Genomic DNA, 17,875 nt, shown 5'->3' with positions numbered 1-17,875 from the left:
GCTGTGACCTTCAACAAGGCTCGCAATCTCTGAGGCTTGGTTTTCCAACATGTACAATGGACAGAATACTGTGAGGGTGTGGTGAGAATTATCTGAGATTGCAGAGCACTTAGTATAATGACTGTAAAGAGAAAGGGTTCTATAAATGTAGCTGGAACTACAGTTCACTTTAAAGGCAAGCGAAACGCCTTTCTTTTGGGTATTGGGCAATGGAATAAAGATATGTCAAGGTTTGTTTGTTTTGTTTCTTTTCTCTAGTACTTTAGAAAGTCTAAATTACTGCAGAAAGGAGGGCCTGACCTCAACAGACCCTGAGTTGGTTATTTCCAAGAAGCTAACCTGGGGGGCCTCACTCACTTGGAGGGTATGGGACCTTCACCTGCTGACTTCCAGGGCTACTGCTGTTGGTCTGTGCTGCACTCATCGTGCTCCTTCAGGACAAGCTGTCCTTGCGCGTGAGCACCTGGGAGCATAGGTGGGGGAAATAATGGGAGCAGCAAATGCAAACAGAAGGTGGAGCATAGAGCAGACACACTCACGAGGGTCAAGGCTGCTGGCTGTCTGGGTGTGGCTGGCTCCCCCGCAGGCTCTCCCAACCCAGGCACCTTCTGCTTTCCCTCCGCCCACCTGAACTCAGAGAAGCAGGTGCTCAGGGTGGGTGTTTCCAATAGTGCTACTTGTGTAGTGAAAAAAGAGCTGGTACCATTTCCCAGGGCCTAATTAAATGCGGGTTCTGTGTATGTGTATTTTCTCCCTATTAACTCCAGTTTACAAATGAGGAGACCCACCGTGAGGCTTGCAGACATCCAGTTGTAAAGGGCAGTAGCGGCAGAGAAAGTAATTTATTTTAGCATCAGCCAGGGGACAACCCCCTTTAGAGACAGTCTCGCTGCATTCTTTTAACATTCCAGAAGCTTCATCCTCCTTCTAGAGTAAAGGGATCTGAGGTCTTTTTGGAGAGCCCACGCCGTCCCCCAGGTAGTGCCAGGGGTGTAGATGACGCGATATGCCTATCAGGTAAGGAAGAGGAAACTGCCTCTCTAGGCTGACTGCCCGCATCGGCTTGGGGCATTGCGATAAGCACTTTATGACTGCATAAGCATTACCTCATTCAGTCCTCACACAGCCCGTGAGACAGGAAGCCATTTTACTGGTGAGGAAAGCAAGATCCCGAGGCTCTAAGGATGCTCCGGAGTCGCCCAGGTTGGTCTGAGTACTCAGCTGCCGCTGCGCTCAGGGCGCGCGGGTTCGGCTCTGCGGTACGGCGGCCGCCGAGGGTCCTGCCGCAGAGCCCGGAGCTTCGCGGTTGTTCTTCTGACCCGGCGGTTGCCGCTGGAAGCTTATCTAGGCTTCCAACCCCGCTCGGGCCTCGGCGGGCCCGCATCGGAGAGAGCAGAGGGTTTTCCGGGAGGAAAGCTCTGTCCCCGCCCCGCTGGTCCCTCGCTAGGGCTCCTGTGCTCAGAGCCCCCACTTGACCTTGGTCGAACCCGGAGAGAATCTCCCACATATTCCTAAGAGTCATGCTGGGAACCGGCTGGCTGGAGAGTCCTTGTCCGCGTGTTCGCCAGACTTAAAACTGTAGTGCAGCGCCGATGCCTTCCAGTCATCACGTCGTTGAAAATACTGAGAACAATAAAATTATTTTAAGAGCGATTCTACCAAACAATTCTTGCTGTTGGCATACATTTTCATTCCACTTTTATGTCTACGAATTTATTTTTACATAGCTGTGATGAAATGCACCTACTAATGTGAATCAAGGATTGTTTTCACTTTCATAACAAATATTTTTGTTATGGTATTACAGACGCTTTCTAACTATAACTTTTAACGACGATTTTTTTTTTTTTAATTGGGTGCATATGCTAGTATTTACCTGAGCATTTTCCAAATGTTTATCCTGGGCTTAATGTAATTACCAGGAACCTTTAAAGTGGAATAGGGGAGTTCCTGTTGTGCCTCAGTGGCAACAAATCCGACTAGGAACCATGAGAATGAGGGTTCAGTCCCTGGCCTCACTCAGCGGGTTAAAGATCCGGTGTTGCCGTGAGCCATGGTGTAGGTCACAGACACAACTCGGATCCGGCGTTCCTGTGGCTGTAGTGTAGGTGGGCAGCTGTAGCTCAGAATCGACCCCTAGCCTGGGAACTTCCATATGCCCCAGGTACAGCCCTAAAAAATAAATACACACATAAGGAAGCAGAAGAGAATCAGAGTGAGTTGTGACTACAAAAAAGGATCAGAGCGACACATTGTGAAAAGTACCCAACTCACCTTAGCTGGCTTTGAAGATGAAAGGCGAAGCCACAAGCCAAGGAATACAGAGGGCATCCAGCCCTGGTATGGAAATGATTTCTCTCCTGTGAAATTGGATTGTGATGATCATTATACAACTATAGATGTGATAAATTCATTTGAGTAATAAAATAAAATAAAAAAGGAAATGATTTCTCCACCAGAGCCTCCTGAAAGGAGTGCAGCCCTGACCATACTTGAATTTTAGCCCAGTGAGGCCTGTGTCAGATTTCCAGCCTACAAAACTGTAAAATTTAAAAATGAAACAATAAACTGTAAAATAATAAATGGTACTGTTTAAGCCATGACATGTACAGTAATATGTTATAGCAGCAATGAGAAACTTACAAGGTAAGCAATTCCACTTTCCTTTTTTTGGCCGTGACCAATGGCATTCAGAAGTTCCTGGGCCAGGGGTTCCCATTGTGGCTCAGTGGTTAACGAATCCAACTAGGAACCATGAGGTTTCGGGTTCAATCCCTGGCTTTGCTCAGTGGATTAGGGATCCAGTGTTGCCGTGAGCTGTGGTGTAGATTGCAGACACAGCTCAGATCCCCACGATACTATGGCTGTGGCTGTGGTGTGGGCCAGTGGCTACAGCTCCGATTGGGCCCCTAGCCTGGGAACCTCCATATGCTGCAGGAGTGGCCCAAGAAATGGCAAAAAGACAAAAAAAAAAAAAAAAAAAGAAGTTCCTGGGCCAGGAATCCAACTTGCCCCACAGCAGCCACCTGAGCTACAGCAGTGACCATGCTGGATCCTTAACCCACTGAGCCACCAGGGAACCCCAATTCCACTTCCTTAGTGATTCCCAAGGGGTCACTTATAGGGGAAGAAGGACTCAGCGGGAACAATGAGGAGAAAGCAATTGGTACAGCTTCTCCAATGAATTAGCCTTGGTCCTTGCTGTAGACTGAATGTTTGTGTCCGCCTCACCCCAATTCATATACTGAAATCCCAGCTCCCAGTGTGATGGAATTTGGAGGTGGGTCCTTGAGAGGTAATTAAGCCATGTAGGTGGAGACCTCATGAGTGGGGTTAGTGTTCTTATAAAAGGGGTCCCAGAGAGATTCCTCATCCTCTTCCTGCCACCTGAGGGTATGAGAAGATGGCAGTCTGCAAGCCTCATCGGAGCCAGACCATGCCGGCATCCTGACCTTGAACTTCTGGCCTCCAAAATTATAGGAGATAAACTTCTGCTGTTTATAAGCCACCCAGTTTACGGTGCTGTGTTATAGCAGTCCCAACTGACTAAGACAGCCGTCTTGTCTTGGCCAAGGAGTGAGATTTTAGTATTTCTCTATAAGCTTCTTGGAGTGAAATAATAAACTGAGAGTTTAGCAGCAGACGAGAGTGCAGGGTTCATCTCTATCAATCATGTGCAAGCTTTCTTTCATCAGAGGACTCTTCTTTTTAAAAATAGGAAAGAGTAGCATTTAATATTCAAGACACGTAAAAGTAGAGCTGTTCTGACTGAAATCCAAGCTTCCTTTTCTTTTCCCTCACCTGAAAGGCTCTGGCACTGAGGCCAGAGTTGGGCAACCGGAGATCCAGACCACTGGACTCCTGGGCTGGAGAGCTGCAAAGCAAAAATGAGAACTCGGGTCTGCAGCCTTCACCCAGAAGCCTACAGAGAGATTACTGTGAGCTCAGAATGCTCTGTACAGATGGGCTTTCCCTGCCCCCGCCATCAATGAGGTCTCCCCAGCAGAACACCTATGGCTTTCCTACAGGCAGGTCTAGCCCTGCATTTTCATGGTTTTTAATTTTGTTTTTGTTTTGTCTTTTTGCGTCTTTTCACACCCGAGGCATATGGAGCTTCCCAGGCTAGGGGTCAAATCGGAGCTACGCTGCCGGCCTGCATCAGAGCCACAGCAACGCCAGATCCGGGCCGTGACTGCGACCTACACCACAGCTCACAGCAACGCCGGATCCTTAACCCACTGGGACTCGAACCCCAAACCTCATGGTTCCTAGTCGGATTGGTTTCCCCTGCGCCATGACGGGAACTCCTTCATGGTTTGTTTTATGTTTTATTTTGTTGTTATGTACTGGGTCTTCCCACTCATAGCCACTCTGTACCTGGAACAGGCAGCCTATGACATGGTGTGACTCATGTGCCAACACAAGTACCATCCGACTCCAACCTTTCTCCCCACCAACCTACCATGATGCCTGACACTCCACCATAGGAGGCACTAAGACATTGCCTCAAGAAGGCTTCCTTCAAAATTCAATTAGCATTTGTCGCTGCATCCACGGCTGAGGTGGTGCCATACTTACACCTCTTTAAAATCAGGATGTAACTTTAAATCTCTAGAATCTTGCAATTATGACTGTTTTTCCTTAACGGCACACAAACTGCTGGAGCATCTTGTAATCAATGACATCTTAGATTTGAAGAAATATGGTTTGGGACTTAGGGAGATGAGAAATAAATTAAACCATTCGTATCCTTGAAGGCTGAATTAGAGATCAGAATCCACAGAGAACGGACACCTTCAGAGAAGAGCCTGGTTAGGAGAAGAGCAGGAAAGACTGGGTGTAGATAGTTTGCGTGTGTGCACGCGCATGCGTGTGCAAGGTAGAGTCTACACAGTATGAGGAGAGGTCTGAGCAACCAAGAATCACCCAGAGAGATGAGGGGATGGGGACAGAGGAGGCATGCTCTAAAGCTATATAAAGTTTCTGTCCTGACATGATAAATTAGTTACTATCCTCATTTGTTCTTGGAGGCAAACAAGATTCCAAAAGGATTGACAGAGTTTAGGTTACAATGACGTTCCTTATTTGGGAGACTGTAAGTAGTTAAGTATCAAATATATAGCTGCAAGCATAACTCTTACTCCTTCAGTCTGCAAAGTGGACATACTTATCATTTCTGTGTGCTGGCTAAAGACTAGATGGCAGCCAGTGTCAACCATAAAGAGTAACTATTAGTCCACCGGGTTTCTGTTTGTTCTTCCAGTTCTTTAGGTTGAAGGAACGGCTAATTCAGTTAACTAGCGTCCTCTGCCTTAATCAAAGGTAACAACCCCCAAGTCTTTACCAATTCTAGGATGACCTTTAAGATCCAAAAACCAAAAATATACCTTTTAGAGTTCCCATTGTGGCTCAGTGGTAACGAATCCAACGAGTATCTATGAGGACGTGGGTTCAATCCCTGGCCTCGCTCAGTGGGTTAAGGATCCGGCATTGCCATGAGCTGTGGCACAGGTCGAAGACGCAGCTTGGATCCTGAATGGCTGTGGCTGTGGCTGTGGCTGTGGCTGTGGCTGTGGCATAGGTGGGCAGCTGTAGCTCCGATTAGACCTCTAGCCTGGGAACCTCCATATGCTGAGGGTGCGGCCCTAAAAAGACAATAAATAAATAAATAAATAAATAAATAAATAAATAAATACATACATACATACATAAATACATAAATAAATAAATAAAACCAAAAAATATACCTTTGAAATAGAGACATACTTTCATTAACCAATAATTATGATTAAGACAGGAGTTTGTGATGTAAACCCTTTTGTGTGGGAACGGAAGGAGAAACCCAAATTACAATTCAGGGACTTGTTATTTTGTCTTCCCTGCTGCAAAAATTAGCTATTACTTGGCATCCGGCCAAGGCCGTGAAGTCCTTTTTTGCTTGCCTTTCATTATAAATGTGGAGATGTGCGCCTCTGGAAAACAAATTGGCACCAACGCCTAATAAAATTCTGTGCCAAAGGACAACAGACCTTTGAAAATTACACCGAGGGAAAAACAACAGTTTTCTGCTAAAAGATTCGTGGTGTTGCTCTCTGAAACTCACCAATATGGATGCAAATAGTTGGAATATTTTTATGTTTGGCACAAAAGCAGAAAAGGTCTAAAGAAGAAATATCACGATGGCTTAACTGAACAGAACAGAATGAACCGAACATCTCTCGGCTCAACAACTCCCTCCCCAGTCCTTACAGCACCCTCAGTGGTGCACAAACCCTGTTCCCAGGATGCTCTGCAGAAGCTGCTGGCATTCTGCAATGTACTCACTGATCTGAGGGAAGGCACAGAGAATACAGACCTGCAGAAGTGACCGCCGAACATGGCCCTACATGCACACATCGGCTGAGGGAGTGGAAAATTCTGCAGACAGATTCCATCGGTGAAATCAGTTCTCTGAGTTTTAGACTCATGAATGGTGAATCCCTGCACAGTGAGTTTCTGCAGAACACAGCCCATCTGGTGAGAAAAATGCCATGCCATAATCCAGCAGACGTTTCCTGAGGGCATACTGGGGACAAGACATGGCATTGGGCACCAGGGAGGGTAGAAAGTGGCATCATCTAGAGTCGCTTCTCTCAAGGAGATCACCTTCCTGAAATATCCACCGCAGGCAGATGGGGTGCTGCTGTCACCCAGCCACAGAGGATCACAGGGTGGGGTGGCATCATAGAGGAGGGGGAGGTACAGTCCGATGCTGGAGGGCAGGAGGGAAGCAAACAGTGTGGGGACACATGGCAGGTGGAGGGAACTGCATTTGGTCCAGATCTTGAAGGAGGAGTGGGATTTTAACAGAGAATGATGGAAAAGGGGCACCAGGCCAGAGGAATCAGTAAGAACAAATGGATGAAGGCTAGAAAATACAGGGGTGTTTGGAGGAAGGGTGAGTTCCTTGGAATGACAGTGCCGGAGAAAGGGAGGCTGGGGCTGGATTGTGATGGGCAGCCCAGGTATCAACCTGCCGGACCCTGTGTAGCTGTGGAGCAGAGAGGTATCCTATCGGGTCGCTCTATCTGTCTTTGCCTCTAGAACCATCCTTCAAGGACTCTGCCAAGGGAGGAGTGAATGCCTGTTGTAGCCTGGTTTTCCAGCAATTAGAGGAATCAGACCCTGCGTGTGGTCTGATCTCATGCTTTAGCCTTTGTGTGCAGAGACTAAGGCTTTGTTGTGGTCTAGCAGCCACTGCAACAAGCCTGCTTGGAGTCAGGCCACCCCGTGGGACCACCAAAGGGAACAATGAGGGCAGAGCCCAGCCAACTGAGACATGCTCCTACTCCCCCCCACCCCCGCCCCACAACCTGGAGCTGAGGTCACAGAGGTAGAACCCCATTCACCCCTACCCCATAATTAAGTTTAGAACATTTTTATCACCCCCCCAAAGAAATTCTGCTCCCCTTAGCTATCACTTCCTGGCCCTTCCAATTGCCTCCTCAACCCTATGCAACTGCTAGTCTACTTTCCATCTATAGAAATCTATAGAGATTTGCCTATTCTGGGCATTGCATGCAAGCAGAATCACAAAATGAGACCTCTCGTGTCTGGTTTCTTTCACTTAGCATAATGTCTTTGAGGTTCATCCATTCTGTAGAATTATCAATACCTCATTCTTTTTGGGGGGCCCAATATTATTCCGGTATGGGTATACCACATTTTATTTATCCATTCAACACTCGTAGGACAGCTGGGTTGTTACAACTTGATGAATTATGCTGCTATGAACACTCACGTACAAGTTTTTGTATGGACCTATGCTTTCAATTGTCTTGGGTATATGCCAAGGAGTAAATCTTTGCTGAATCTTTTATTTTTTTATATATATTTATATTTTTTCTTTTTAGGTCCGCACACACAGCATATGGAAGTTGCCAGGCTAAGGGTCAAATCAGAGCTGCAGCTGCTGGCCACAGCCACAGCCACGCCAGATGGCCACATCTGCAACCTACACTACATTTCATGGAAACTCTGAATCCTTAACCCACTGAGCAGGGCCAGCAATCAAACCCACATCTTCATGGATACTAGTCAGGTCATTACTGGTGAGTCACAGTGGGAACTCCTGAATCTTTTATTATTTAATCTCCATTTCTCCTAGCAATTTGGTGAGTGAATGAAAATTGGTTTTAAAAAATGAATGAATTAAAGGCATCTCATTTTCTTAGAAGATGTGTTTGGGGTTACTGCAAAGCACACCAACTTTTACTACTACTGGCCATTAAACCTGATCACAGTTCTCTTCTCGGCTCATTTAGGTTGAAGTAAGCCTGGGGTCCATCCCTCCACTACCCCAACCCTTCTTGGGAAGCTGAGGAGGCTGGGGTGGGTGGACATGAGTGTGCACCTGCCGACCCACCCAGGAAGCAGAGGCTTGTCTTGACGCTGCAGGTTCTCAGCACAGGGAAGCCCCCACCATCTGACAGACTCACTCCAGGACATGGAGCTGCCAGGAGCCCATGGGACAAGGCAGGGCGGGGGCTCTCTCCCAAGGATGGCACCTAGGAGTTGCGCTGCAGAAGGGGAGAGGAGATGGGGAGGGGCGGCATTCCTCTGATCCACCAACCTAAGGGATGCTGGGCGAGGACTACGAGGGCCCTAAATGTAAGCGTATTGGGTGGGAAGAGGCAGGTATGGGGTGGTGGCCTGAGGTGACCCCACGTGCACTTAGCATTCTGATAAGCATGTCGCCACCCATAATCCAAGTGTGTTATCAGTAACAGAGGGCTGCGCGGGGACTTGGAGCTCTCATCCCGATGTCAGAGGTCTCAGCCTCTGGGGCCCCCGCCTGCACATGCACCTCGTGCACCACCCACGCTCCTACCCTGACTGGGCCTGGGCGGCTCAGCCAACAGCACAGCGCAAGTACAGGGCCAGCTGCCTTGGCAGCTGTGAACCCAGCTTCGTGAAGGGCAGTGGGCGGGGGGAGGTGCCCTCCCAGCTGGTACGAGGCAGGGCCGTACTCTCCCACGAGGTGCCCTGGTGCATGTACACCCAGGTCAGGCTCCGCACAGATGGTCTCACAACCAGGGGCGCGGCTGTGCGGGGTTCACTGGTCTGAGCAGAGTTTCAGCAGGAGGCTGGCCTTCCTACAGGGGAGCAGAAGGAAACACCTTCCCGCCCAGGCGATCTGCTCACTCCCCTCCCCACCTCCCCCTGGCTTCCCGAGGGCTCTTCCGGCCCAGCCGCCCCTGGGGGGCATCCTATTGTACCTATACGGCCCCTCCCTCCCTCCTGCCTTCTCTCTTGCTTTTAGGGGATGAAAAATAAAATACTTGAGAAGAGTTCCTTTTTCCATAACAGCTTTCCTGAAACCTTCAGAACCCAGTCCCCAGTTCAGAAATCCGCAGAAACTTCGCTGCCTCATGAAATCCCAGTCATGTCTAATATACCCACAAGCCTGGCCCTTACTCAGAGCCGCCATGGGTATTTAACGTGGAGCCAACATTGCAGGCTAAAATACTATTTAAGTGTTTTATTTTAAAAGCAATGCATAATCCATGTAGAAAATAAGAAAAGCATAAGGAAAGATATAAAAACCATCTAGGAGTGCCCGTCATGCCTCAGCTGTAACAAACCCGACTAGGATCCATGAGGACGCAGGTTCGATCCCTGGCCTTGCTCAGTGGGTTGAGGATCTGGCATTGCCGTGACTGTGGTGTGGGTCACAGACGCAGCTCGATCCCGCGTTGCTGTGGCTGTGGCAAAGGCCAGCAGCCACAGCTCCAATTCGACCCCTAGCCTGGGAATCTCCCCATGCCACTAAAAGCAATAAATAAATAAAATGAGCTTGGGAAAAAAAAAAGCAATAAATAAATAAAATGAGCTTGGGGGAAAAAAAAAATCTAAAACTCACACCCAGAAATAACTCGTGGAAAATGTTGGTATATATTCTGCTGTTGTTCTGTTTATGACTTTTTTCCAAGATCACCATCCGAATCTACACAATGTCTTACAGCATGCTCAACACATTATGACCATATCACAATGCCATAATTTTTTTGCAATATCAATGGCTTGTATATATTAGTCTGTCACATAGGCTTAATGTATTTTATGTAATCAATGCCCCAATGTTCCTTATATTGGCTACTTTCGATTTGTAAATGTGTAAGTGATATGATGAGATGTAATCTGTACAGAAATATTTTTGCACATTCCTGAATATTTTCTTAGGATACATTCCTAGAAAGGATCAAAAGTTAGGAACATTTTTAAAGCCTCTTAAACCCATTGCATAATTGCCCCTCAGAAGGGTGGTATCGATTTACACTCCCACTGGATTTGCCTACAGTTTGTAATAAGCTCAACTTCTGATTGAAAGCTTCAAAGCACAAAAGAGAAGACGGAGTTCCCGTCGAGGCGTAGTGAAAACGAATCTGATTAGGAACCAGGAGGTTTCGGGTTCGATGCCTGCCCTTGCTCAATGGGTTAAGGACCTAGCTTTGCCGTGAGCTGTGGTGTAGGTTGCAGACACGGCTCGGATCCCTCGTTGCTGTGGCTCTGGCGTAGGCCGGCGGCTACAGCTCCCATTAGACCCCTAGCCTGGGAACCTCCATATGCCATGGATGCAGCCCTAAAAAGACAAAAAGACAAAAAAAAAAAAAGAGAAGACAAGGACTGCAATATGAGCATGCCCAATGACATCAAAAGGCAGAGTAAGAAAAACAGATAAAACAGGCACATTGCTGGGCAGAACAGAAAGGCCTGCCTTCACCAAGCTACCTTTATTCATCAAGAAAATGTTAACACCACAGCACACGCTCTCCACCCCCAGTGTCCTCTGCTTTGAAAAGCAGGGAAGTAGGAGTTCCCTGGTGGCTCAGTGGGTTAAGGACTGGTGTTGTCACAGTTGTGGCACAGTTTGGATCCCTGACCTGGAAATTTTCATATGCTGCAGGTGCAGCCAAAAAAAAAAAAAGGGACAGGCACATACATATATTTTAGAGAGATTTCCTTTCAAAGCCTTCACAAAAGCAAGTACCAGCACAGCAGAACGAGGCAACTTGGCATCAGAAGTTTCAAGGCCCATCTCACCTGCAGGCCCCACAGAAACACATTGAATTGGTTGCCTTCTCGGGCCCTTGGTTTCCACATCTGTAGTCAAGAAGAATATTAAAACCTGCCAATGGGGTTCGTGTGGGCATCAGACACAATCGAGTATATCAACATACTTTGTAAAGAGACAAGTGCTGACCTCGTTGCTAAGACTGGGAGCTTGAAGGAATAAGCACTGTTCTGCAGGGCGGACGGTGTCATTTCCCTGGAGATGTGGGGAAAGCTGGAGTCTGGCTGCCATTCTTTCCTGTTCCTACAGCATCTGAAAACACCCAGACTTCCCACCAGTACGTTCTTTCAACATCGAGGAGACTGAATAAGGTCTCATTTCTGTGAGTCACCGGAGGAGAAAGGCAAAGTCTTTTCCTCTTTAAATTCTGACCCACAAGGTTTTGCTCTAAACATGACCACCTCAAGGCGTTTCTCGGTCCTTCATGTCCTGGGAATTTAACCGTTCTACATTTGCAGGAAGCTTAATTGGCTCTGCTGCTGGACGATCTGCTCCTGCCATTTTCCTTCGCCTTTGTGGCAAGCCTCGGAGGAGAAACTGGAAATAATAGTGTCCCAAGGTGAAATGAGGTGATGTGCCAGAAATAGCTTGGAAGAGTATACAGTGCTTGGCAGAGGTGAGCTCTAATCCTCATTCATTTGTGATGGAAGGAGCCGCTGTGCAGGACAGCCTGGGGAGCAGAGAGTCAGGAACGTGAATTGGGGGGCAGAAAAGTATGATGCTGTGTCCTGGCTTTGTGCCCGACTAGGCATGTTATGTGATTCACCAAAACCCCATTTTCTCCTCTTGATGACCTTTTTCGCCCTCTGCAGGGCGTGTTTGTTGTCACCCTCTCTCCCCTGGAAGGGAGGCTCTGGGAGTGCAGAGATGTACCCGGTCTAGTTCACAGATAGATCCTTAAGACCAAGAAGGGCATCTACCTCCAAGGCCTTTGTCAAACAAATGAGGGATCCTGGCATTCCCTTAGGACACCAACTCTAGGGATTTGTCCCTGACCCTCCACCAACGTCAAGGGCAGCTCGATGCCCAGAATAAGCATAAGTCAGATGTGTTGGGGGCAAAAAATCGGGAAAGGAAGGGAGCACGACTGGAAGAAGAATTTTCTTACATGAGTATAACAGCACCTTCCTTCAGGAAATGACCCACTCCTTTTTAAAAATGTATTTATTTATTTTTGCTTTTTAGGGCCACACCCATGGCATGTGGAGGTTCCCAGGCTAGGGGTCAAATTGGAGCTACAGCTGCCGGCCTACACCACAGCCACTGCAACACTAGATCCAAGCCACATCTGAGACCTACACCACAGCTCACGGCAACACCAGATCCTTAACCCAGTAAGTGAGGCCAGGGATCGAGCCCAAAACCTCATGGTTCCTAGTTGGATTCGTTTCCGCTGCACCATGATGGGAACTCCTTAATTTTTGTTGTTTGTTTGTTTGTTTGTTTTGGTCTTTTGTCCTTTTTAGGGCCGCACCCACGGGATATGGAGGTTCCCAGGCTAGAGGTCTAATCGGAGCTGTAGCTGCCAGCCTACGCCAAGAGCCACAGCAACATGGGATCCAAGCCGTGTCTGTGACCTGCACCACAGCTCACAGCAACGCTGGATCCTTGAGCCACTGAGCGAGGCCAGGGATCGAACCTGCAACCTCATGGTTCCCAGTCAGATTCATCTCAGCTGCAGCACAATCGGAACTCCTTAATTTATTTTTTAAAATAAATGTATAGTTGATTTACAGTGCTGAGTCAGTTTCTCTTATACAGCACTGTGACCCAGTCATACATACATATATATACATATATATTCTTTTTCTCATATTATCTTCCATTGTTCTATCCCAAGAGACTGGATATAGTTCCCTGTGCTATATAGGACCTATTTGTTTATCCATTCTAAATGTAATAGTTTGTATCTATTAACCCCATACTCCCAGTTCATCCCACCTCTTCCCCCTCCCCTGGGCAACCACGAGTCTGTTCTCTATGTCCATGAACCTGTTTTGTAGACTAGTTCGTTTGTGCCATATTTTAGGTTCCACATATAAGTGATATCATATGTATTTGTCCTTCTCTTTCTGACTTATTTCATTTGGTATAAGACTCTCTAGTTACATTCATTTTTTTTTTTTTCAAAAAATGTTAACTACGGAGGAGATTGTGATTTTAGCATGTTCTAAGACCCCATGGGCAGTAATTACTCTTTAAAAGGACTGTTAATTTGAATTGTAAAACATTTGTTGCTTTCAAAGTACATATACTCAATAAAGGTCAGTTTCCCATCCCTACCCCCCCAAAAAGCTACTAACTCAAAGCCAAAAATCACCATACAGATCAAGATTTTGTCTTCATTGGGATAGCACTTTTTTTTTTTGGCCTTTTTGCCTTTTCTAGGGCCGCTCCTGCAGCATATGGAGATTCCCAGGCTAGGGGTCTAATTGGAGCTGTAGCCGCTGGCCTACACCACAGCCACAGCAGCGCCAGGGGATAGCACTTCTTTCTTCATCACTTCCCCAGAGCCTCCCTCTCTCAGTTGCAGGAGGCAGCCAGCTGCGGCAGTGTGGGGTGTCGGGGAGCCAGCCTTTCCTGATAGAAAACTCAGGAGCTGCCAGTGCTCAGTCAAATCTGGGCTCTGCTTCCCTGCTGGGGCTTCCACAGTAACCAGCAGCTCCCCATGGGGTGGACAGCGCTCGGGACTGGTTCAGCTCTGTGCCCACATTCCCAACATGTTGAGTGAATGAATGAAGAAGGAGCAGCTGGCTTGAATGAATGAATGTGTACTAAGGGCCATGTCCCTGCCAAGTACTGCAGGAGGCACCCATTTCTCCATCATCTTCCCAGCAATGATGTGATATTAGAAGGACCAGTCTGGGGTTCCCATCGTGGCGCAGTGGTTGACGAATCCGACTAGGAACCATGAGGTTGCGGGTTCGGTCCCTGCCCTTGCTCAGTGGGTTAACGATCTGGCGTTGCCGTGAGCTGTGGTGTAGGTCGCAGACGCGGCTCTGGATCCCATGTTGCTGTGGCTCTGGCGTAGGCCGTTGGCTACAGCTCCGATTCAACCCCTAGCCTGGGAACCTCCATATGCCGAGGGAGCGGCCCGAGAAATAGCAAAAAGACAAAAAAAAAAAAAGAAAGAAAGAAAGACCAGTCTTATTCCAGGTAAGGAAGTTGAGGCAGTTTTCCAAAGAACCCACTACTCAGAATATGGTTTGGAGCTAACAGATAAGGAGTTTATAAGTAATGTCAGTTTGTTTTATTTTGTTTTTTTTTTTTTTAAGGTGGGCATGTATGAGTTCGGGCAGGATTATCCTTTACCCAGAGAGGGTCTCTTGGCACTGCCCTCCTTGGCCCTAAGCTAATCAACATCTGGAATGTAGACTTAGAGCATGGGTCACAGGATCTGTATTAACAACAACAACAGAACTTGAGAGAGTAACTATACTAAGTGAAAGGACCAAGATCCAGAAGATCTAGAGGGTTTAAATGAGGAGCTAGATCTAAAATAAGGCCCACCCCCCATTTATTCAAGTTAAACCAATTCATTTAAAGTCTTGTCAGAGGGAGTTCCTGTCATGGCTCACAGGTAATTTACCAAACTAGGATCCATGGGGACACGGGTTCCATCCCTGGCCTTGCTCAGTGGGTTAAGGATCCGGCGTTGCCATGAGCTGTGGTGTAGGTCACAGACACAGCTTGGATCCTGTGTTGCTGTGGCTGTGGTGTAGGCTGGCAGCTACAGCTCCAGTTCGACCCCTCGCCTGGAAACTTCCAGATGCCTCGGGTACAGTCCTAAAAAAAAATAAAATCTTGTCATATTCATAAACCCAACTTTATAAGGAGGCGAGGAGGAGCTCACGTAGTAGTGATTTATGTAATTAATTGGCTATGCAATGACACTTACCCTGTTGTATTCTCATTACTGAAGAGAAGGAGGGCAGAAAATGATTATGTCCAAAGAAATGAACCTAGCAGTAGGGCAGTCCCAGGCCAGTGCGCCCAACTACAGCACAGCTCCCACTTACTAGGTCTCGGGAGGAAATCACAGAAGGTATATGGAGGTAACCGCAGTTCCTACCAGGTAGCAATTATTTCTGTCTTATAGAGATGTGGTGAGGATTCGATAAAATAATGCTAAAAATTTCATGGTGCCCAGTATACAGTAAGTAATAAATCTGAGTCATTGTTATTATTTTCAATTCTTCATATTCATATTATAAGTCTCTATGTTGCACATTTTCCCCTTCAGGTTTATTTTCTTTAGCTAAATTCCCAGAAGTTAGATTCCTACATCAAAGTGTATAAACCCTCTTAAATGTCTCCGTAATTCATCCGTATTGCCAAATTCTGTTCCTAAAGAATTACAACAATCCACCACAACTGGCCACAAAGAGACCAGATTTTCAGTACCATCATTAGAACTTGGTATTATTGGGGTTTTTAAAAAATAATTTGACTTTTTTTTTTTTTTTTGGTAGCATTTATCCTACTACGAGTATCCGTCCAGAGAATGAATGGGCTGGGTTTAGCTGGGAACAGGGTAGAGCCAAGCAACTGGGCTGGAATGAACCCAAAGGCACAAAAGGGTGGAGAAGGACAGAGATAAGGAGACTGAAAAAGGCATGAATGTTCCCAGGTGCTCACAGCTGCAAGGAGTGGGGCTGCAGGATGCACTTTGACCCCCTAGGAGTGCTGCAGATAAGCACGATAAGACAAGAAATCCCTGAGTCCTGAGTAGCTAGTCGGTGCTGGAGAAGGAAGGAAGGGCAGGTGACAGGTGGGGAAAGCTCATGGAAGCCCAGCCCATGGACTCTGGCAGTCAGCAGGTGTAAGAGGGATAAAAGGTATATGTATAAATGAACCACTGTGCTATACACCTGAAACTAACACATTATAAATCAAGTCAATTAAAAAAATAATAATTAAAATATATAAATAAAAGACATGGGAAGCTTCGCAATAAAATTATAGAAAAAAACGCATCAAATAAAGAATAGGAAAAAACCATGAAAGTGATGGTTTAATGTAATCCATGCCTAAGTATAACATGTGTGTGGAAAAGTATACAGACCGTGGAGTTCCCATTGTGGCACAGTGGTTAACGAATCTGACTAGGAACCATGAGGTTGCGGGTTCGATCTCTGGCCTTGCTCAGTGGGTTAAGGATCCGGGTTGCCGTGAGCTGTGGTGTAGGCTGCAGACTCGGCTTGGATCCCGCGTTGCTGTGGCTGTGGCGTAGGCCGGTGGCTACGGCTCTGATTCGACCCCTAGCCTGGGAATCTCCATATGCCGCAGAAGCGGCCCTAGAAAAGGCAAAAAGACAAAAAAAAAAAAAGTATACAGACCGAAAGTATACAACTTGCTACATTTCCATAAAAAGAAGACACAGAGCCATATTTTCCTCATGAGTACTTCCAGCCACTCTCTTTCCCAAAGAATAACCATTATTTAAGCTTCTAATGCTATGAATTCATTTTGTCTGTTTTTGAACTGGTTATTAATGGAATCACATAGTGAAGGAAGGGGGGGGGGAGGGAGAGAAAGAGGAAGGAGAAGAAGGCTAGGGATGAAAGGAATGGTCCCCAAAGCACACTTTTCCTTGGAGAAATTAGGAGAAAAAGACCTGTTGGGAGGTGTAGAATCCCAGTACCCTTATAAGGAGGAGACTTTCCCAAGACCGAAAAGACCTAGTGCTATAGGGTGTACAGAGGGAGAAAGCAAGAAACTGAAATTCTAAGCTTGGAGGTCCTGAGATATTCTCTCCTTGGTATGTTGTTTGGGGAAAGGTGATGTGTAGGCACCTGTGCGTGGCTAGGCCAGAAGGCACAGGTCTCCCAGCACTCCCAGAGCTCAGAAAGCTGTGGTCCTCACCCATCATTTCGAATCCAGACCCAGAGACCCAAGTTCTGATATGTAGACACATTCTCAGGGAACAGCGCAAAGTGTTAAAAATTGGGACTGACCAAGACATGGGGGACCAAGCATCAGTCACCTGCTCATGGTGGGAGGAAGTGACATTCAAAATTTAGAAGGCAAAAGAATCATGTATTGGGGGGCGGGGGGTTAGACATGTGTTGTTGGTTCAATGCCAGTTCCTAGGCGTTGGGGTAGGACTGAATGGAGTCCAGAGATCTGTGCCTTAAACTAACGTTCCTGATGATTCTGCTGTAAGTGATCAATAGGCTGCCCTTTGAGAATCGTGTATGCTGTGTGTTTGGTGAGACCTCTGGATAGCGTGGTGACCCTAGAAGTTGAGTCTGACACTCACATACACCTAATGTGGAGCTTCTGGGAGGGTCCTGGCCATGCCAGAGTCGGGGCTTATGGGCCCATCTATAGAGGCTGTGTCTGGGGCCAACCCTCAGAATGTAGCTTGCAGACTTCCAATTACTGGGCCATAATTAACCAAGGGTCCCAGTGCTGTGTCTGAAATCTACAGCTACATTTGTACCAAATTGCCCTTCCCACAGGCCGTTCCTGTGGAGTGACCAGGCACACAGGAATACAAAGACACACCCAGTCCTGGGACACCCAGACTCCTCTGACAGCTGACTTTGGCCCGAGGACCCACTGATGGCCTTGCTGAACCTTCCTTAGACGGCAGGGTTGTCCAAGACTTTTCCACTCTTCTTTCTCTCTTTCCCTTGGGGTCAGGCATGCGGAGTGGGATAGCCTTCCAGCCTTCGCTGACTCCCTATCCATTTTATTCTACCCACACAGTTCCCCTGCTACAATTCTTGCAACTTTTAAAATTTTTTGGCTGTGCCT

General features: G+C 47.1%; 1 long non-coding RNA gene across 2 annotated transcripts in view; it reads right to left on the bottom strand.

The window, feature by feature from the left end:
- Positions 1–827: 827 nt before the first annotated feature.
- LOC125129797 (uncharacterized) overlaps positions 828–17,875 on the bottom strand; it is a 67,406-nt gene continuing 50,358 nt past the window's right edge. The window contains exons 2-4 of one of the 2 annotated variants that reach the window (XR_007135553.1): positions 6,356–6,513; positions 2,275–2,360; positions 828–1,623 (exon numbers count right to left, since the gene is read on the bottom strand). This is a non-coding gene — a long non-coding RNA (uncharacterized LOC125129797). The remainder of the gene's footprint in view (positions 1,624–2,274; positions 2,361–6,355; positions 6,514–17,875) is intronic. The other variant, XR_007135552.1, reaches the window with a different exon arrangement.

The sequence above is a fragment of the Phacochoerus africanus genome, chromosome 6 (genome assembly GCF_016906955.1).
Source record: "Phacochoerus africanus isolate WHEZ1 chromosome 6, ROS_Pafr_v1, whole genome shotgun sequence".
Taxonomy (NCBI): Eukaryota; Metazoa; Chordata; class Mammalia; order Artiodactyla; family Suidae; genus Phacochoerus; species Phacochoerus africanus.
The sequence above is the reverse complement of the archived record's forward strand: the minus strand, read 5'-3'. Positions and strand labels throughout refer to the sequence as shown.